Source organism: Rhinolophus ferrumequinum, chromosome 9, assembly GCF_004115265.2.
Source record: "Rhinolophus ferrumequinum isolate MPI-CBG mRhiFer1 chromosome 9, mRhiFer1_v1.p, whole genome shotgun sequence".
NCBI lineage: Eukaryota > Metazoa > Chordata > Mammalia > Chiroptera > Rhinolophidae > Rhinolophus > Rhinolophus ferrumequinum.
The window spans coordinates 36,482,516-36,506,214 of NC_046292.1; the positions used below are offsets into that span (position 1 = coordinate 36,482,516).

The 23,699-nt window shown below is 35.4% G+C and overlaps 1 pseudogene; it reads right to left on the reverse strand.

The window, feature by feature from the left end:
* Nucleotides 1-579: 579 nt before the first annotated feature.
* Nucleotides 580-23,681, reverse strand: LOC117027068 (phosphorylated adapter RNA export protein-like; annotated as a pseudogene).
* Between the last annotated feature and the right edge of the window lie 18 nt (nt 23,682-23,699).

Genomic DNA, 23,699 nt, shown 5'->3' on the forward strand with positions numbered 1-23,699 from the left:
CCTACAAGAGATGGTGGGCTGCGCCCCCTGCAACTGGCAACGGCAACCGGACCTGGGGCTGAGCTGCGCCCTCCACAACTAAGATTGAAAGGACAACAACTTGAAGCTTAACGGCACCCTCCACAACTAAGAATGAAAGGACAACAACTTGACTTGGAAAAAAATCCTGGAAGTACACACTGTTCCCCAATAAAGTCCTGTTCCCCTTCCCCAATAAAATCTTAAAAAAAAAAAAAAAGAAAGAAAGAAAAAGAAAACAAACATTTGAATGACATGTTATACTAACCTGGACAAAACTGATTATCACCTAGTAATCATTAGCACATGCAACAGATTGAGAAATTAAATCCTCTGCTACATACTTTTATGTATTCTGTCAGGCATGAGAAATTTTTAAATATTTATATCAATTGCACTCATTTCCCCACATACTCAAGTTTTATTTAAAACAAGAAAATAGTTCTCTCTCCAGATTTTCATGTTTATCAGTGCAAAGTAAAATGAAGCAATCTCCATAGAAATGGTTTATTACAATGTTATTTTAGAAAGGTTTATTCCTCAACAATGTACTAAAATGTACTAAAAAATGTCCAAATCATGAGAATGATCAACCTCAATGGCTTTCTCTGCTACCAACTTTGTTTCTCCATGTCCTTCTCGTCATTCATCACGAGAGGCCAGGGCCTCATTTGTGTCACTTGCAAAACTTTCTCTTGATGTGTCATCACCTTGAAAATTTTGACTTTTAATAGCTTGTTTCATCTTTTTTTCCTAACACTTGTGTTCTCTTCCTAGCAGCTATTTTTTACTTTTATATTCCTTTTGATTTTCATTGTAGAAAATGTCCTTAATTTGCTCCTCACTGATACTAGGAGTGTTTTTCAGGAGAGTCAGGAAATCTCCATCTGGTGTTCTTCTCCCACCACCATTCATTATAAAAAGGCAACCATTTTGTTCAATTTCAGCAGTTTCCATCAAGTTCAATTGCCTTTTGTTTCCAATTATACTCACTACTCAGGCTATCAGATCTTTCTTTGGTTCCTGAAACCTGAAAGAAATTTCATCAGCCGCTTTCTTCTGAGAATCATCCTCTGTGATCTCATATTGGCTTTATAGTTCATTTCTAGTTTGTCCCCTAGCCTCTTTGACAGGTTGTTTCCACTTGAGATGACCTTGCCCATTTTCCTCTTCCTTTCAGCTGGTTTTCTTGCCACCACGCATATATTCATGTAGCTCTTTGTCTAATTCTTTTGTATGTTCTTGAGATTTCCTCTTAAGATTCTTAGCAAGCAAATAATTGTAAGTCTCAAATTGTCTGCTTTTGTCAATAGTGCTTTTTATTTCCAAGATACCAAGTTCAGAGGCCACTGCATCTTGGTTCTACTCCTGCAGCACAGCACCTTATATGTTGTTAACCTTCTTCCCTCCAGCAATGGGTGATTTCTGGCTACTCTGGTCAAACTGAAAGGCTCTGGTTTGGGGGGGTGAGGGTAGTTAAAATATTTCTATCACTTGCGCTTCCATTAAGAGCTATCACCATCTGAATCAGAGAAACTCTCTTCACTTGAATCCACGCTTTTAACTGTATGATAATGTGATACTGGTGCACACACTGCTGTGCTTTTAGTACCTGCAGTGGCCTGTCATTAGGTGCCACCATCATGTCGGAATTTGAGGGGGAAAGCTGCCCATGCCCCTAGCCTCCAGCTCCATCATGGGGCCAAACAATACATTTTTAAAGTAGCCAAAAAAAGGACAGGTCACTTATAAATGAATAATATGTAGGGCCAGAGAGAAGACCTCTCAAAAGCAATCATGGAAGCAGGAGAAATGACATAATATCTTAGAATGCTCAGAAAAAATAACCACCTAAAATTGTATAGCAAAATTATATTTCAAAAACAATGGTATTTTAAAAAGTATACTTTCAGATGAACAAAGTTTATTAGATTTACTAACCAGAAACCTAAACTAAAAATCTCCTAAAGAATTAATTTTAGGAATAGGAAAAATGATCTCAGCAGGGTAGTCTACAGCACATAAGAAATGAATGTATATAAACATACAGAAATAAATCTAAACAAAAATCACTTGTTAGCAACAATAGCAACAACAATAATATTTACTTTGTGGTGTTAAAAATACAGAATTTGGGGTTAGCTGATTGGCTAAGTTGGTTAGAGCGCAGTGCTCATAACACCAACGTTGCCGGTTTGATTGCCACATGATCCAGTGAGCTGCGTCCTCCACAACTTGATTGAAAACAACGACTTGATTTGGAGCTGATGGGTCCTGGAAGAACACAGTTTCCCAATATTCCCCAATAAAAATTTTTTTTTTATTTTTTTAATTTTTTTTTTTAATTTTTACAAATACAGAATTAAGAGGGAAGGACTTCTAGATATGGCAGAATGAAAATTTTGATATTTCATCACAAAACAACTATAAAACTGGACAAAATTGTTAAAAACAATTTCACAGCTCTGGAAATAGACGAGAGGGAAATAACAAATTGAGAAGTGTTCTTGAAAAACTGCTGAATAGTAAGACTATGCGGAGTTCTTGCCTAGGCTGCTTACATCCACACACAAACAGGAAAGTAGGACACATACTCAGGAAAGATGCAGTCAACAGAAACTGAATCTAAGTGATCATAATATTGGATTTAGTATAAAATGACTTCAAAGCAGGTATCATAAATAATAATTCTTATCATAATTTTAAAAATTAAAGGGAACCATGTTTAAAGATTAAAGAAAAATATGATGACAATGAGTGAATAAATAGGAAATATCAATAAATAGAAATTATTAAAAAGAAGCAAATGATATCTTAGAGTTGAAAAGTAAAATAATCAAAATGAAAAATTTATTAGATGGGCTCAACTTCATATTTAAATGCCAAAAAAGAATCTGTAAACTTGAAGCTGGATCAATAGAAATAATCCAAACTTAAAAATGCAGAGCAAAATTATTGAATAAAGATTAACAGAGCCTCAGAGACCTGTGGAACAACAAGTATACCAGCATGTAGAGGAAGTTGTAGAAGAGAGAGGAAGAAAGGCACAGAAAAATTATTCAAAGAATAATAGCTGAAAACTTCCCAAATTTGATTAAAAGAAAAAAACATTAACTTTGAGCTTATAAGAAACTCAAAAAAACCACAGGTACTAAGAGAAAATCTTGAAAGTAGCAAGAGAAAAAAAGATGTATCAAGTATAAGGAAACAACAATGTGACTAACAGCTGACTTCACATCTGTAATGACAGAGGACAATAGGCAGTGGAATGACACATTCAAAGTACTGGGAGGAAACACTGTCACCAAATAATAAAAATTCAGTCCACTTATATGTGGAATCTAAAAAACCAAACAAAAAAATAAAACAGAAACAAACTCTTAGATACAGAGAACAAATTGATGGTTGCTAGATGGGAGGAAGGTGAGGGTATAAAAACTGAAGGGCATTAAGAAGTACAAGTTGCCAGTTATAAAATTAGTCATGGGAATGTAATGTATGACATAGAGACTATAGTCAGTAATATCACAATAAATATGTATGGTGACAAATGTTTACCAGACTTATCGTGGTGTACTTTATAAGTACGAGGTATGATCAAGCAATATAGTGAATGTTTAAACTAAAAAAATTATTACAGTAAAAGACACATTGCCATCAATCTCCCTCAAAATACTCCCTCTCGCTTTCAACACATTTATCCCATCGTTCTTGCCACTTTCTGAAGCAGTTCTGGAAGTCCTCTTTCGTGAGTGTCTTTAGTTGTGCTGTCGTGGCTGCCTCGATGTCCTGAATTGATTCATGGTCATTTTGACACTGGGGAAGAGCCAGAAGTCGCATGGTGCCAGACCAAGTAAATAAGGTGGATGAGAATATACCATAATATTTTTATTTGACCAGAAACGATGTGTGACATGGAGTTTTCCATTGTAATCACAAAATACGGTGAATGCTACTGCTGAGTGCCATCCAATGGAAAGACAGGAAACTTCAATATGGGAAGCAGTGCATTGAACCTTAGTAACAGTGTGTGACAAGTTTCAACTTGTTCAGTGCAGTCAGTAGGGTGTGAGCTACGGTTGAGAGAAGGTATGTTTTAAAGTGTGCTGTAAATCATCCTCTATCATGACAATGCTCCATGTCACATATCACTTCTGGTTCAGCAATTTCTGTCAAATGAAACATTATGGTGTGTCCTCATCCACCTTATTCACTGGATCTGGTACCATGTGACTTCTGGCTGTTGCCCAAAATCAAAATGATTCAGGACATTGAAGCAGCCATAACAGTGCAACTAAAAACATTCACCGAAGAGGACTTCCAGAACTGCTTCAGAGAATGGCAAGAATGATGGGATAAGTGTGTCAATGAGTGGGAGTATTTTGAGGGGAATTAATGGCAATGTATCTTTTACTGTAATAAATTTTGTTTTATTTAAATAGTCACTGTATTGTTTGATCATACCTCGTATATACAATGGAATATTACTTGGCCATAAGAAAAGATGAAATAGTGCCATTTGTGACAACACAGATGGATTTTGAGAGTACCATGCTAAGCGACATAAGTCAAACAGAAAAAGTCCAGAGTCGTATGATTTCACTCATATGTGGGATGTAAAACTGAAAGCAACAAACTAAACCTCATAGCACAGACAACAGTTTAGTGGTTACCAGAGGGAAAGGGTAAGGGAGGTAACAGAAGATGGTAAAAGGGGTCAAATATATGGTGGTGGAAGGAAACTTGACTTTAAATGGTGAACACACAATGCAATATAAATGATGTATTATAGAATTGTATACTTGAAACCTATATAATTTTACTAACCAACTTCACCCCAATAAATTTAATAAAATTTTTTAAAAAGGAGACTGGATTAAGGAAGGTTTAAAGACAAAGTAGAATCAAGTAGAGACTTCAATCTAGATTTAATGAGAAGAGTTAAAAATAGAGAATTGAAGAAAGAAGAGCTTTCTTGTTAATTCAGTGCTATTTAACACTAGGTTAAAAAAAAAAAACAAATAGAAAACAGGGAGCACTAATATTTTTTGAGGCAAGAATAACCTTGACACAGTATCCAAATAAGGATAGTACAAGAAAATTACAAGACAATTTTATTTATGAAAATATGTGTAAAAACCCAAAATATTAGCTAACTGTATTAAAAATACAACATGATCAAATGGAAGTTAGTTTAGTAGCGTAAAGAAACATTATTGAAATTAGCCATGTTAATGGACTATGGTAGATATTTTGGATAGTTCTCTCACCCTCCATTTTTCTCTTCATATATTTGGAGAGGTTGGAAAGCTTTAAAAAAAATCATCTAGACTCCTTTGCAGGTAGGGTTCTGGATATAAATCAGATTCCTACAAATAGGATATCTCCAAGTGAGATTTGAAAGACAAAAGTGAGATAGACATCAATTAGTTGTGTTGCATCTAGAAAGCAAGTTCTGTAAATCTTCAGCTTTCTGAAAAAACATTGCAGTGTCCATTACCCTGTGAGTAACGAAGAAATGACAATATTTCTCTCTCTGAATCTCTAGTTTGTAATCTCTAGTTTGCTATGTTAGACACTCATTCTTTCCCTTCTTGGGTATAAGAGACGTTGGCAACAGCTTCTTTATTGGCAACAGCTTCTTAAAGCACAGATGCACTGGCCTCAGTAATCGGTGTCCCCTAGTGTATCATTTCAGACTTATTCTGATAGTAATTTCAGGATGATTATTCAAGAAGCTGCTCCTTCAGGTCCTCCCAAATTTTGTAAGGACCTAATTCCCTGTATTAAATTCCTTACTGCTTAAAATATCTACTGTTGTTTCTGTTATCTGGTTCAAACTCTGACTGATAGAGTATTTAACATCAGAAATGGGTGACTCTACTATAACAAAATGACTTAAATATGTGTATTTGCTTAGTAGTCTGGCAGTAGATAAAAAGGAAACAATTGCATGCTGGAAAGTTAATTATCTTCATATGCTGTGGCGAAACACTCAGTACAAATGTTATTTCTTGACACCTTGAAAGTAAAATTATGTACTGACAGAACCTGGAGCTCTAGATGAAGCTGTTAGAAAATACCAAGATGTAGTGTGCATTGGCTATTCCTTGCTGCTTGCAGCAAGATATTACAAGAATGAAATCTGTTCAGTCAAGTATTGGCCAATTTTCAAGCAGAGGTGAAAGAGAATTCAGTTCTGTTAAGAGAGATTCTCTCTGCCAGTGGACAACAATCTAAGTGGACTCATACCCAGCAGTGTTGGAAAACTCCAACTGCTTATATTCCTCCAAACAAAAGAGTATATGGCTCCAGATTTTTCTCAACGTTTTTCAATTAAGACTTCTCTTCCAGAAGTAAAGCTGTCACTATTTGTGGATGACGATTTTATATATAGAAAACCCTGAAGATTCCACCAAAAACTATTAGAAATAATCAACAAAACACATTTGTGAAGGTTTGTCAGCCTGTATTCTCAAGGATCTGAGCACTTTGCTGCATGTATATTTTACTCCAAGCAAAAATTTTAAATGAAAATAGGTCAATTATGCTAAGATACTTGTACAAAGAGGTTTTTCTGAATGCTCTTTATGACATTAAAAATGAAATATCCTGAGGACAACCAAGATGGCAGAGTAGGTAAACGCTGTATTTACCTTCTCTCATAACCACATAAAAATTATGACTAATCTACAAAACAAGCGTTATTGAGAATTGCCTAAAATCAAGCTGAACTGGAGTCTTTCAACTAAAGACTTGCAGAAGAAGCCACCTTCAGACTGGTAGGAAGGTCAGGGATGCAACACAGGCTGGTCCTACACCCGTGTGTGACCATTAAAGATCAGGAGGGGTATTTCAGCTGTGGGAGTCCCTCCACCCCCTAAAGGAGTGAGAGATATCAGCCCCACCCTGATATCCCCACCCAGGATTCCAGTGCCAGGGAAAGAAGTCCCCATAATTTCTGGTTATGAAAAACAGCGGAGATTATGATTGAGTGAGATAGTGTGGCTGCACTCACAGGTGCTCCTCTAAAAGGGACTGTGTGTGGACTTACCCACCAGTGGAATCACTCGCTCTGAGCTCCAGCACTGGGGCAGCAGCTGGAAAGGTGGAGGGACATACGGGGTGTGGGGTGGGGAGTGGTGGGAACTGAGTTGTCTAGCTTGGGACAGGGGCTGGAGAGGCAGCTTTGCCCCGGACAGGGCAGCTGGCATAGGCCACTGTTTCTTTGTTGAGCCCTCCCCCTTCCTGGCAAGCGAATACAGGCAGCCACCATTTCTGAATCTCTGCAGTTTGTTCACCCCACCCTGGTGATTTGAGACCTGGCCCCGCCCAACTTTCGGGCACACCCAGGTTGCTTTCAGTGGCTTTTTCATGCAAACTGCTTGCCTTGGCTTAGACTGCATTTTCCTAGGGTCTCTCAAAGGTTCACAGAACCCAGACAAGCAGCATCTGGCTTGAGCATGTCCTGTACCTCTGGCTGAGCAGCACTAAGCTGGCACTAGCAGCAGCCAGCCTTGGTTCATGACTTAACCTCTCAAGGTGCTTCCAAGCACAGCATGGGAGGCAGACTTCTGTGGATTTCTTTTTGGCTCCCGTGAGGTGGCCCCGGCTGGGGAATCAGCTGTGGCTGAACTAGACCTACACCTGATCCCCTCCAAGGTGGTCCTGGAGCTGGTGCCCCCAGTAGCCAGTTTCAAAACAAGCTGGAGAATCACCTAGCTGTCTCCAAGTATGATACACCCGGGGGCAGATTGGGCACGCACCAGAGTCCTGCTGAGGCAGATCCTGCTCTGTAGAATCTGTACAACAACTTTTGCACTGTAGTCAAGGCCAGTCCTCATAACCAGTGAGCCCAAGGGTCAGTCCCTCATACTGACATGCAATTATCAACCAAGGCTCAACTACAAGAGGAGGGCACACATAACCCACACAAGGGACGCACCTAGAGTGCATGGCTCAGATGACCAGAAAGACTGAGCCACTGAAACCCACAGCACACCTACTACATAAGGCCACTCTAATAAGAGGAAGACATAGCAGCCCTACCTAATACATAGAAACAAACACAGGGAGGCAGCCAAAATGGGGAGACAAAGAAACATGTCCCAAATGAAACAACAGAACAAAGCTCCAGAAAAAGAACTAAGTGAAACAAAGATTAGCAATCTATCAGACACAGAGTTCCAAAAACCGGTTATAAGAATGCTCAATTATCTCATAAAAATGGAGATGGAAACAACAAAAAAAACCTGAACCATTCAGAAATAAAGGATACAATAAAGAAAACAAAGAATATTATAGGGAATCAACAGTAGATTAGATGAAGCAGAAGATCCAATCAGTGATGTAGAAGATAAGGTAGCAGAAAACACCCAACCATAACAGCAAAAAGAAAAAAGAATCCAAAAAATTCAGGAGAGTTTAAGGGGCCTTCAGGACAATATCAAACATACCAACATTTTCATTATAGGTGTACCAGACAGAGAAGAGAGAGAGCAAGTAATTGAAAATTTATTTGAAGAAATAATGACATAAAACTTCCCTAACCTGGTGAAGGAAATGGACGTAAAAGCCCAGAAAGCACAGAGTCCCAAACAAGACAAACACAAAGAGGACAACACCAAGACACATCATAATTAAAATACCAAAGGTTAAATACAAAGAGAGAATATTAAAAGCAGCAAGAAAAAAAGCAGTTAGTTATCTACAAGGGAGCCCCCATAAGACTGTCAGCTGATTTCTTAACAGAAACTTTGCAGGCAAGAAGGGAGTGGCAGTAAATATTCCAAGTGATGAAAAGCAATGACATACAACCAAGATTGTTCTACCCAGCAAGCCTGTCATTCAAAGTTGAAGGACAGATAAGAAGCTTCCCAGACAAGAAAAACCTGGAGTTCATCACCATCAAACCAGTATTACAAGGAACCTTAGAGGGACTTCTTTAAGATTGGAGGGGGGTTAAGGACGGGTAAAAGGGGAAGGGATTAAGAAGAACAAATTGGGCATTATACAGTAGTCATGGAGATGTAGGTTATAGCATAAGGAATATAGTCAACAATATTGTAATAACTAGGTATGGTGCCAGATAAGTACTAGATCAATCAGGGTGATAGATGGGAATGGGGTTGGGGTCAGCATGGAAAAGGTGAAGGCATTAAGAAACATAAATTGATCGTTAATACAGTATGGGGAATATAAGCAACAATGTTGTAAAGATCATGTAAGGTGCCAGATGGGCACTGCACTTATCAGGGGGTCATGCCGCAGACTGTGTAGATGCCTGACCAATGCACTATACATCTAAAGAGCTGAAGTAGAGTAATACTGAATGCCAACTGTAACTATATATATAGGTATACATGGTCACTGGATATGGCGTACAACATAGGGAAGATAGTTGGTGGTATTGTAACAGTTATATAAGATGTCAGAGGGGTAGTAGCTTGGGGGGGGTGGTTATCACTTTGTGAGGGGTTTAAATATCTAACTATTATGTTGCTTTGTACACCTGAAACTAATAAATAAATAAATAAATAAACAAACAAAACAGTAAAATTGCAGGGTAAAAAAAATCAATGCACAAAAATCTGATAATAAAAACACTACTAATAAAAAAATCCAAAAGAGAAATTAGGAAAACAAGCCCATTTTCAATTGCAACAACAAAATACATAGGAATAAATTTAACCAAGGAAATGAAAGACTGAAAACTATAAAAAGACTGAAACTCTGAAAACTATAAAACACTATTGAAAGAAATTGAAGAAATCACAAAGAAATGGAAAGCTATTCCATGCTTATGAATTGGAAGAATTAACATTTGTTAAAATATTGTTAAAATATTCATATTATCTAAAACAATGTACAGATTCAATGCAATCCTTACCAAAATCCCATTGTCACCCCAATAAATTTTAATTAAAAAAATCCCAATAACATTTTCACGGAAGTGGAGCAAAACAATCCCTAATTTGTATGAAAGCACAAAAGGCCCGAATAGCCAAAGCAATCCTTAGAAAAAAGAACAAAGCCAGAGGGATCCCACTCCCTGACTTCAAACTGTACTACAAAGCTGTAGTAACCAAAACACTACCGTACTGGGAGAAAAACAGATCAATGAAATACAATTGAGAGCCCAGAAATAAACCCACACATGAATGGAGAACTAATTTATGACAAAAGAGCCAAGAACATACAGTAGTAAAAGGAAAGTCTCTTCAATAAATAGTGTCGGGAAAACTGGACAGCCACGTGCAAAGGAAGAAAACTAGACTACTATCTCACACCAGACACAAAAATTAATTCAAAATGGATTAAAGACTTTAATGTAAGGCCTGAAACCATAAAATACATAGGAAAAAATACCATAGATGATAAGCTCCTTGACGTCGATCATAGTGATGTTTTTGTGGAGTTGACTCCAAGGGCAAGAGAAACAAAAGCAAAAAGAAATAAATGGGGCTATACCAAACTAAAAAGCTTCTGCACAGCAAAGGAAACTATCAATAAAAACTAAAAGACAGCCTACCAAATGGGAAAAGATATTTGCAAATCATACAGCCAATAACAGGTTAATATCCAAAATATATAAAGAATTCATTCGTCTCAATAACAAAAATCAAACAACCTAGTTAAATATTGGGCAGAGAATCTGCATAGACATTTTTTCAAAGAAGATACACAGATGGCCAATAAGCATATTAAAAGATTGTTCAACATCACTAATTATTAGAGAAATGAAATGCAAAACCATAAGATATCTCCTCACATCTGTTAGAATGGCTATCTAACAGATAAACATAATGGCTATCAATGGCTATCTATGTTTATCTGTTAGAATGACTATCTAACAGATAAATATAATGGCTATCAAAAAGAAAAACAACAAGTGTCAGCGAGGATGTGGAGAAAAGGGAATCCTTGTACACTGGTGGGAATTTAAATTAGTAAATAGCCATTATGAAAAATAGTATGGAAATTCCTCAAAAAATTAAGAGTAGAACTACCATATGAATCAGCAACTCCACTTCTGGATATTTATCTGAAGAATGTGAAAACACTAATTCAAAAATATATATGCACCCCTAAGTTCATTGCAGCGTTATTTACAATAGCTAAGAAAAGCAAACAAAATACCTATCAATAGATGAATGGATAAAGATGTGTTATATATACAAAATGGAATACTACTCAGCCATACTAAAAGGTGAAATCCTTCCATTTGTGACCACATGGATGACTTTGAGGGTATTATGCTAAGTGAAATAAGTCAGATGGAAAAAGACAAAATACCATGAGTTCACTCATGTGGAATATAAAAACAAAATAAATGAACAAACAAACCAAAACAAAAATAAACTTATAGAGGCAAGCATATTGGTCATTACCAGAGGGAAAGTGGGGTAGAGGGAGAGCAAAACAAGTAAAGGGCTTCGACTGTATGGTGATGGATACTAGACTTTCAGTCGTGAGCAAGATGTGCTACATACAGATGTCGATTTATAATGTTGTATACCTGAAACTTATATAATGTCATAAATCAATGTTGCCTTAATAAAAAAAAATTAATAAGTGTTTACAGCTCTTTCTGAATCCAGTAAAAACCGAAAGACCCCACACACAAAAAATTAATTAATTAAAACACTTCTCTTCCCGAAAATGACAGCTAGACCAGCTGCAAAGACTACACATTAATGGTGATGCCCTCTCACCCAAGCCTGTTATTAATGTAAATGGACTTAAGATAGTTGACATTAAATGAGAAAGGGATGGGTCTTGTACAGGCAAAGAAATATAAGTAAATTATTCTGGAGAAAACAACTTGGACTGAGACCGTGTTTCCCCGCAAATAAGACCTAGACAGACAACCAGCTTTGAAGCGCCTTTGGGAGCAAAAATTAATATAAGACCCGGTATATTATATTACATTATATTACATTATATTACATTGTATTACTTTATATTATATATTACCCGGTCTTATATTAGAGTAGAATAAGACTGGGTCTTATATTAATTTTTGCTCCAAAAGACGCATTAGAGCTGATTGTCTGGCTAGGTCTTATTTTCGGGGAAACACGGGATTATTAGCAGATAGAACTGTCTGGAAGTAAATCAGAAACCTATTTTAGGAAATTGTGTTGCCAAAGAAACCATAGCCTGGCTTGTCGAAGCCTGTGTTTGGAGTCTATTCAGCTTTTTGATGCATACATAGATTAATATTTTCATCAAATTTAGGAAGTCTTTGGCCATAATTTTTTCAATTACTTTTTCTGTTCCTTTCTCTTTCTCCTTTTCTCCTGGGACTACCATTATGCTTTATACACATATACCATTATGCATATGAGACTGCATAATTGACATTATCCAGTCTGAGGAACAGAAAGAAAGAAGAATTGACAAAAATGAACAGTCTCAGAGAACATATGCATAAGGTGGGGCAGAAGAAAAGGAGAGAAAAGGCAGAAGGAATATTTGAAGACATAATGGCCAAAATCTTCACAAATTTGATTAAAACCGTTAACCTACATATCCAAGTAGCAGAATAGATTCCAAGTAGAATAAACTCAAAGAATTCCATACCTAGACACTTCATAATCAAACTATCGAAACACAAAGAAAGAATCTTGAAAACAGTAAAGGAGATGCAACTCATCAGATTAAAGACATCCTAAATAAGATTAAGAGCTCATTTCTAATGAGAATCATGGAGGCCAGAAGTAATGGGGGTGACATATTTAAGGTGCTGAAAAAACAAAGACTGTCAAACAAGAATTCTACATCAAGCAAAACCATACTTCAAAATTGAAGAACATGACATTCCCAGATAAACAAAAACTGAGAGACCTCATCACTAGTAGACCCACAATACAAGAAATACTAAAGGAAGTCCTTCAAGCTGAAAATTACACAGTGGTACCATTTCTCACTGGTCAGATTGGCCAAACTTCACAAGCTTTACAACACATTGTGTTGGTGAGGCTTTCCGGAAACAAGTGCTCACATATATTGCTGATGGGAATTAAAAAAAAAAATACATCCCCTATAGAGGTGAATATGGCAATACCTAACAAGTTACATATATACAGAGGGTGCCAAAAATGTATACACATTTTAAGAAAGGAAAAAACTGTATTAAAATTGTAATACTCAATATATACCGATAACAAAAGATGAATACAGTCATGTTTGACTTCTGCAAGTCTAAGAGGTGCTTAAAGTGGCTACCATCAGCATCCAGACACTTATGATTATGGCGAACTACTGCTTGAGCAACGTTGACCAAAGTGTCCACTTGTATCGCTGCGCATGCCATTTCAATTTCTTTATACAGTACCATGTATCTCAAACTTATCACAAATGCATGCAATATTTAGGCATGTTGGAGGTTCTGTTGCATACTCATGCCTCCATTGTTGTTGTACTTCCACAACGTTCTCGAATTCAAATACCACTTCAAAGTGATCTTGGGCTCCTCAAACAACTGTGCTTCTGCCATTTTCTTTGACTGTCTTGCCAGTCTCATGGTGACGCTAGCATTCATTTGATTAATGCCATATTTTGAGTGAACGTCATACTACACATTGCTACTGTAATTCAATTCAACTTTGAAAAGTAATACATAGATAACATCTCTTAAAATGTGTATACATTTTTTTGGCACCGCCGGTATTTATCCCTTGACCAGCAATCCCATATCTAAGAATGTACCCTCAAAATACATCTCTAACAATATGAAAATACATATGTACAAGTTTATTTACTGTACTATTATTTGTAATTACAGAATAGTGAGAAAAACCTAAACACTCATACATGGGAGATTGGTTGAATAAATTATAATGCATCCACATGAAAGAGTAAGCGTCTGTAAAAGAGAATGAGGAAGATCTGTATGAACTGAAATGGAGAGATTTCCTGGGCATACTGTAAAATGAAAAAGCAAACTGTAAAAAGAAAATATAATATGCTACCATTTATTCAAGAAATAAGAGGAAATAAGAGACTATACATACATCTACTGATTTTTTTAAAAAAGTATTAAAGGAAAAATAAACCAACAATGTAACTGACAATATAACACATGTAATGGGACAAATTGACATCATCATTATGTAGTATTTGGCCAAAATTATAACCTTAATTTAATCATGAGGAAACAACAAACACAAATCAAAGGATATTATGCAAAACCAGTGGTCTATACTCTTCAAAAATATCAATATCATGAAAGTCAAAGAATATCTGAAAAAACATTCTGAATTAAAGACAACTTAGGAGACAAGGCAACAAATGCAATGTGTACCCCTAGATTGGATCCTAGATCAAGGATAAAATGCCATAAGGACATTACTGAGACAACCACCAAAATTTGAATATGGACTGTACATTAGATAATGCAAATGCATCAATGTAGAATTTCCTAAATTTGGTAATTGTATTGTGGGTATGTAAGCAGATGTTTTCTTGTTCTTAAGAAATACACACAGAAGTCTTTAGAGGCATTATGTCTACAACTCTCACTCTCAAATGACTCAGAAAATTATACATATCTATCATATATATCATGTATAATTATATATATGATATATATCTTATATATACATCTTATATATATATGACATATATTTTATATAGGATATATATCTCATATTCAGAATATGATCTAGCAATTCCACTTTGGGTATATAATCAAAAGAATTGAAAACAGGGTCTTGAAGAGATATTTGTAAACCAATGTTAATAGCAGTATTATCCACAACAGCTAAAATGTGAAAGCAACCCAAGTGTCCATCAACAGATAAATGGGTAAACAAAATGTGATACTTATATACAATGGAATATTGTTCAGGCTTACTAAGGAAAAAAATTTTGAAATATGCTACATGAATGAACCTTGAAGACATGATGCTCATTGAAATAAGTCAGTCACAAAAAACAAATACTGTACGATTATACTTATATGAGATACTTAGAGTAGTCAAAATTATAGAGACGGAAAGTAGAATGGTGGTTTCTAGGTGCTGGGAGGAGAGGAAATGTGGAGTCATTGTTTAACAGGTATATAAAGTTTCAGTCTTACAATATAAAAGGAGCTATGGAGATGGATAGCTCTCTATAGAATGTTGTACAACATTATAAATGTACTTATAATACCACTGAACTGTACACTTAAAAATGGTTAATATGGGTAAATTTTATTTCAAGTGTATTTTACCACAACAAAAAAAATTGAAAAAATGCATATATGTATGTGTGTAGACAGCAAAAGAAAAAAATAATAATGAAAGGATAGCAAAACATTAAAAAATAGTGGATTTGAATGAAGGGTATACAAAACTTTGAACTAATTGCTACTCTTTTTAAAATTTTTTATTAAATTTATTGGGGTGACATTGGTTAGTAAAATTATAGGTTCAAGTGTGAAACATAATTTTACTAACCAATGTCACCCCAATAAATTTAAAATATATAGATTTATTATTATAGAATTGCTACTCTTTTTTAAGTTTTAAATTATTTCAAAACAACTTTTTAAAAAAGATATCAATTACCCATAGTTATCACAGGGTTTTTTTTACCAGTGTTTCTGCTTTAAATGAACATAAAATTTGATGATGAGTAATGAGAAATGACTATAGAAAGAAATGAAGCAGTAACTGAAGTGTTGCAAAGTTCAGAATAAGTCCAAAAGGAAACAAGATTTACAAATAGTTAGGTCACCAAAAGAGAATTTATGGAAGGTAATTCTTAAGCAATAGAGTATGTTGGAAATAGGCTACTTGGTTAAAATCTGGGAGAGTATATAAGTTTTTAAACAAGTAATTCAGGGTTTTTTGTAAGATTTTGTTTTTTTTAAGTAATTCAGAAATGAGGTAGAAAACATATTAGATCTATTACATAGAGGAAAAGCTGGCAAAATCTTGTGATGGATAAGTCATGTCAACTATAAAACTAGGGATCAAAGAAGACTTCAGGTTTCAAACAGAGCTAATTAATAATAATTGCACCATAATACACCATAATACAAAAATGCAAAGAGATGAGGTTAGTGAAAATTTTTTTTAAATAACTTTTAGATGTTTGTAGGGAAGCCAATTAGAGACATTTTCACACTACCTCTTTCCACAGTCAGGTTTTTGACTTCACTTTTATCCATTTCCTAGCTTCCCTCTTTATCTGCTTTCTTAAATTTCAATGTATTCTTGCTGTACACATGTGGCTATTTTGGAAATCCTCTCCACCATTCATCAAGTTCTCCTCTAAATTCTTCCTTCAGACCACTCCCTTCAACTGATTATATTAGATATTTCATCAACATAACCATTATTACTACAGCTATGGTGAATTTCAATTGCCTTAAATATTAACAATTATATATAGTTAACTATAAATAATAGTTAATTATTACTAGCTATATCAATTTCCATCTACTGTGTAAATAGGCTTTATTTTTTAATAATTGTTTTCTGTAATTTTAATTTTGGTAATTATCTTTGTTAAGGACTATTTTAGTCTGCTCAGCCTACCATAACAAAGTACCATAGACTGGGTGGCTTAAACAACAGACATTTATTTTCTCACAGTTCGAGAGGCTGGAAGTCCAAAATCAGGATGTTAGTACAGTTTCTGGTAAGAACTCTTACTGACTTGCAGACAGCCACCTTCTGGCTGTGTCCTCACATGGTGAAGAGAGAAAGGTGGGGGAGCGAGGGAGGGAGAGATCTCTGGTGTCTCTTGAGGGTATTAATCCCATCATGAGGGCCCCACCCTCATAATCTCATCTAAACCTAATTACACCCCATAGTCCCATCTCCAAATACCAACACATTGAAGGTTAAGTCATCAATATATGAATTTGGAGGGGGGATGACACAATTCAGTCCATAGCAAAGACCTGACCTGCATATAAATTTAACTTATGCTCGTTAATGGGATGCCATTTGGATATTCTTCATCTTGGCAGTAAAGAGTGAACAAGAGATCATTAAAAACATATCCATTAATTTGTAATGTCCTTATTTGCAACTTTGAATATCATTTTATTGTTTAATATTCCCTTTGAAGAAATATGTTTACAAAGAATAAGAAATTTTGATATTAAAATGTAATAATTCGAACATCTGAAATGCATAAATGAGTGTTATTATAGCAAATAAATGAAAATTTGATGGTAATTTTCTCATCTATAATGGTGTGTCAAAAACTTCCCCTTCTAGTTCTCAAATTTCCATGTTAACATGTTAACCATGGCACCATCTTGTGGATATTTTAGCAAATAGCTGATCTGTGCAAACATTTATATGGAAACTGGGAAAGTGAATGTATTTGTGGGAAAACAAAAAGTAAGTGAAAGTTTTAACATGAAGTTTGAGTAAATAAAATAAAATGTTAGCAAGTAATCTCCCTCATTCTTTTTCAAAATGCTTCAACTATATCAGTAAAGTCTTGAACCAGCTCCAGCATGATTATTTTTCCTTTTTAAAATATTTCTGCATTAACTGTTTACATAAAAGTTCAAACTGGCCAGGAGATTGTGAATACACCAAATATTTCAGTCTGATATGTTTTATTATTTATAGTGTATGTATATGTATACTTACATATATATAAATGTGTGTGTATGCTACTGTAATTTTAAACTGATTTAATGTCAAGGTCTGTTAAAAGATGGGGATTGATACAGGGTAGATTTTTTTTAAAGCAAAAAATGTTTAAGAAATTTAAGTTTAATTACTCAATGATTATGAACCACTTATTTTGAATCTAATTTTTCTGAGGTAAAATGAAACATAACGGTAATTTTCAAATATTAGAAGAGACATACTAAAACACATCAAGCTCTCACAATATCAAATCAAAAAGTATATAAAGCACCATGTCATCTGCAAAAAGTGACAACTGAACTTCTTCATTCCAAATTCAGATGCCTTTTATTTCTTTCCCTTGTCTGATTGCTCTGGCTAGGACTTCCAATACTATGTTGAATAGCAGTGGTGACAGGGGACAACCCTGTCGTGTTCCTGAACCTAGAGCAAAGGGATTCAGTTTCTCACCATTAGTTATGATATTAGCTTAGGATTTGTCATATATGGCCTTTATTATGTTAAGGTATTTTCCTTCTATACCCAGTTCATTAAGTGCTTTAATCATAAATGAATGTCATATTTTGTCAAATGCTTTTTCTGCCTCTATTGATATAATTGTGTGATTTTTGTCTTTTGTTTATGAGGTGTATCACATTGATCAATTTGTGTATATTGAATCATCCTTGTGCCCTTGGGATGTGCCACACTTGATCATGATGTATAATCTTTTAAATGCATTGTTGCATTCTATTTGCTAAAATTTTGTTTAGGATTTTTGCATCTGTATTCATCAGAGATATTGGTCTATAATTTTCTTTTTTCGAGTTATCCTTACCAGGTTTTGGTATCAGGGTAATGATGGCCCCATAAAATGAGTTAGAGAGTACTGTCTCTTCTTCAATTTTTTGAAAGAGTTCGAGGAGGACAGGTGTTAAATCCTCTTTGATGTTTGGTAGAATTCACTAGTGAAGCCATCTGGTCCTGGATTTTTGCTTTTGGGAAGGTTTTGGATGACTGATTCAATTTCCTTACTGTTGATTGGTCTATTTAGATTTTTCTAGTTCTTCATGATTCTGTCTAGGAAGACTATATGTTTCTAAGAACTTCATTTCTTCTAGGTTATTGAATTTGGTGGCATATAATCCTCATAGTATTCTTGGATGATCCTTTGTATTTCTGTGGCATCCATGGTAACTTCTCTACTCTGCCAAAATAAACGATTAAATAGTGCCATTTGCAACAACATGAATAGATCTTGATATTATTATGCTAAGTGAAATAAGACAGAAAAAGTCGAGAACCATATGACTTCACTGATGTGGGATATAAAACTGAAAGCAACAAAGGAACAAGACAAAGGAACAAAAACTCAGACACAGACAATGCTTCAGTGGTTACCAGAGGGTAAGGGGGGAGGGAGGATAGTAAAAGAGGGTAAGAGGGGTTAAATATATGGTGAAGGAAGGAGAACTGACTCTGTGTGGTGAATACACAATGTGATATATAGATGATATATTATAGAATTGTATACTTGAAACCTATGTAATTCAACTAACCATTGTCACCCCAATAAAGTTAATTTTAAAAAAATCAACGAAGCCAAAAGTTGGTTCTTTGAAAAGCATCAATAAAATTGACAAAGTTTTTGGTGGATGTACTAAGAAAAAATAAAGAAGACGCAAATTACTAAAATAAAAAAATGAAAGTGGGAATATTATTATTGATTCTACAGAAATAAAAAGGATTGTAAGGTAGTACTATGAACAATTGTACCTCAAAATTTTGGATAACCTAGATGAAATGGACAATTCCTAAAAACACACAACCTACCCAGATTAAATCATGAAGAAACAGATAATTTGAACAGATCTATAAATAGTAAGGAGATTGAATTTGTAATCAAAATAGAATCTCCCAATATAGAAAAGCCCTGAACCTTATGGCTTCACTGATAAATTCTACCAAACATTTAAGGAAGAATTAAAACCAATCCTTTTGTACATCAAATCCTTCTTGTACATCAAAAGATAATATTCACAGAGTAAAAAAGCAACCCATAGAATAGGAGTAAATATTTACAAATAATATATCTGATAAAGGATTAATATCCAGGATACATAGAGAATTCCTAAAACTCAACCACAACAAAAAACAAACAACTCAGTACAAAAATGAGCAAAGCAGTTGAACAGACATTTCTCCAAAGAAGATATACAAATGGCCAATAAACACATGAAAAGAACTCAACATCACTGACCATTAGGGAAATGCAAATCATAGTACAATGAGATACTACTTCACACCCAGTGATGGATAATATCAAAAATACAGAAAATATGTGTTAACAAGGATGTAGAAAAACTGGAACACTTGTGCACTGTTGGTGGGAATATAAAATGACACAGACATTGTGAAAAACAGTATGAAGTTTCCTCAAAAAATTAAAAATAGAATTACAACATGACTCAGCAATTCCATTTCTGGGTATATATCCCAAAGATTTGACAGCGGGATCTCAAAGAGATGTCTGTAAACCCATTGTCATGGCAGCATAATTGACAATAGCCAAGATACAGAAACAACCTAAGTGTCTATCAATAGATGAAAGAGTAAAGATACTGTGGTATACGCACATAATGGAGTATTATTCAGCCTTAAGAAGGAAGAAAATTTTGCAATATATTGCAACATGGATGAACCTTGGAGATATTATGCTAAGTGAAACAAGCCAGTCACAAAAAAAGAAATACTATATGTTTCTACTTATGTGAGGTACTTAGTCAAAATCATAAAAAGGGAAAGTATAATGGTGGTTGCCAGGAGTTAGGGGGTGGAGAAAATGGGTAGTTATTGTATAATAGGTGTACAGTTTCAGTTTTACAAGATAAAAAGAGTTATGGGAGTGATGGTGGCAATAGCTGCACAACAATGTGAATTTATTTAATATTACTGAACTGTGCACTTAAAACCGGTAAAGATGGTAAATTTTATGTTATATGTATTTTACCACATACACACACAAAAGATAGATCAATTACTCATCATCAGTTCAATATCCTTCAACAGTTCCCATCTTATTCAAAAAAGTCAAAGTCTTTATTATGACCACAAGGCTATGGATGAAAAAGGGGTGTTGTAATAAATTATAAATTCCTAACTGGACAGGTCAAGGTGGGTAGTCACATCCCAGGCCTATAACTTGTTTAGTGAAAGGTTTTTAGCAAGTTCTGGCCTTGTTCTTGTGCATCTACATTAACACACCTTTGAAATGCCAAAACTAATATCCCTTGAAGGGGTAACCACCCTTAAGAAAGCACATAATCTTGTAATTCAATCTCTGCCTTGCTTTCTCCCACCTTCATGTAATCTTCCTTAATTTCAAATGCATAAAAGAAACAGAAAAACTATTATTCTCTGGAGTATTTTAGCTCTTGCTTTCCGGCAATTGTCAGTTTGGGCTCAAATAAACTCTCATAAAAATTCTTTACAGATTTGGACGTTTCTTACATCATCAACAAGGCCCTTCATGATTTGAACTCCCTCTCTTTATCATTCCAACCTCAATGCTATCTACCTCTCCCATTTTCTGTTCTTGCGTCACTGGCTTCAGGGCCTCTATACTTGATATTCCATCTCTTGGAATATACTTGGAATGCACTCCTCTCAGATATTGGGTTGGCTCCTTTCTTTTATCTATCTTCAGGTAAGGTCCTCATTGGCCACCCTACCTAAAATTGCAACAATTCCTGCCACACATTTCTTATCCTCATTCTCTATTTTACTTTTTTATTTAATATTTATAACCTAATGTGCAACGTATTTTGATTTATATTTATCTTGTTTATTGCCCCCATCTCCAACCACTATGTAAACTCCATGCAGATAGGAACTTTTTTCTGATTGAGCCTATGTCTCACACAAAGTAATCAAATATTTATTGGATTAACGAAAATATGGTTTAAGAAGTAATAAAGAAGTTAATCTACATTTCACATATATGCTAAAATGATTCATTTATTTTAGCCAGTCTGTATAATACTTTTCTGAACTGTTTATAGTTACTAAATGCTAGCCTGGGCTTGCTAATTATAACTTAGAACTCTGCATATTTCACTAGATGTTCTCTTCTTTTCCTCCATGCCATAAATGGGGCTAAATGAAGTTGGAAGCAAAGGTCCAAAGTATATAGACATGCATAGGCTCTGAAATCAGACAAACCTGGATTTACATCCCAGATATTCTACTTGATAGCAGGATTTTTAACCTCTATGTGCCTCCGCTGTTGTAAAGACAGTAGTGGAAAATGTATGTTGGCTTAGGAACCTAAGAGACTTGGGTTCCAATGTAGTTGCGACTTTGGGCATGTTATTTAATATATCATTCAGTCTCAATTTCCTCATCTATAAAATGAGGACAATATCTTCTTCATAGATATATTGACGTACAGTAAAGCACCTGACATAGAAGGTAACCAGTAAATGTTCATTTCTGTTACTAATATAGGCTAGTCATCAATTTTCTGCCCCAGATAAATTTGTTTATTGATACTCGTAAGAAGGTACCCATCCTAGAGGTTTTCTTTTTTTTTTCATGGCTGCTACCCTCCTACTGAGGCTAGACTGATTGTGTTTCCGTATAACTAGTAACCCATATCAGTAGAGACGAAAACCAGAAGCATATTCCTGTTAGCGAGAATTTACCCACAAATATACATTCCCAAAGGAATGGAAAGCAACAGCAATTACCATCAGCTTACAACATTCCTTTTGCATCCACTTTCTGTTTTCTATTACAGGTGGAATCTTCTTTTTAATGAATACAATTTTAAACATCTGTTTCTACATAGTGAGGCTAATTCTGTGTTCTAGCACATGGGCCACAGGGACTGTGCTTTGTTGACTTGACTAAAACAAATTCTAAAAAAATGAAAATTCTTTCTTGACAAGTATTGTCTTGAAATAAGTTTAGTAAGAGGTAATTATCATTTGTAAGTGTATATACCCTGACCTAGGCTATTTCCAAGAATACAGAACAAGGACTAGGTGGGTTGAAGGCAAAGTGGATTGGAAAGCAAGAGAAAGTAAGAGAAAAATGGGGCAAAGCCCTCATGTGAGATCTGTTGGAATGTACAAACCTTAAGCCAGAACTCCACCTATAAACATAACCCCTCCTTTTTCAGGGTGTACTTCACATATTGCCTCTTCTACAAAGCCTTTCCAGTTCCCTCTATACATAAAATGGTCTCCTACACTCCCACTTGTTCTGAATCTGTGTAGTAGCATTTACCAGTGTTTATCTTATACCCTTAAAGATAATTGTTTTGTGCTCTGTCCCTATCCCCCACCAAGACTGTGAGCTCAAATCTCTAGGAGGAAGATTGATTCAACTTCCTATGACCAAAACCTAGAACAGAGCTTAATACATAATAGATGTTTAATAAGTACTCATTGAATTGAATATATATGAAGTATTGATATATTTGAATCGAGTATTTTTACCTATCTTGGAAGCTCCTTGAGAGCAAAAAACGTATTTCATTTCCACAGTATTTGACATACAGCTGCTCATTGCCACGTGTTGCTTGAAAAAAATTACTTAAAATTAATATGCCAAAGTTGGCAAAAACCAAAATCAAACTTTTGATCTTTAATTTCTTTCAGGACTTGGATGCACAAATAAACCTACTACACATTGCTGAATTAAACGCTAATAGTAAGTGACTAAAATATACTGTGTGCCCTGGGGAAACCCAGGTTAGGGCTATTCATTCTCACCAGGGTGGTGGTGGTGGTGGTGGTGGTGGTAGTGGTGGTAGGTAGGAGTGGAGGACAAAGGCCAAGCTCCCCAAAACAGGGACTTGGAAGAGGTTGGCACACTGTGGGGTGTGGCGTGCTGTGGAAGAGGGTTACCTGAAAAGAAAGAAGCCAGAACAGGAACTGCAGCAACTGACTTGAAGAGGCCCGCCGGAAGCACAGCAGAAAGCTTGGTCCCCTTCCCTCAGATTACATCAGCCCAGGGGCTGGGGCCAACTTGAGCCACCATTCCGGATGAGGATGCAGCTTCTAACGCCATAGCGCACAGCTTACCGCC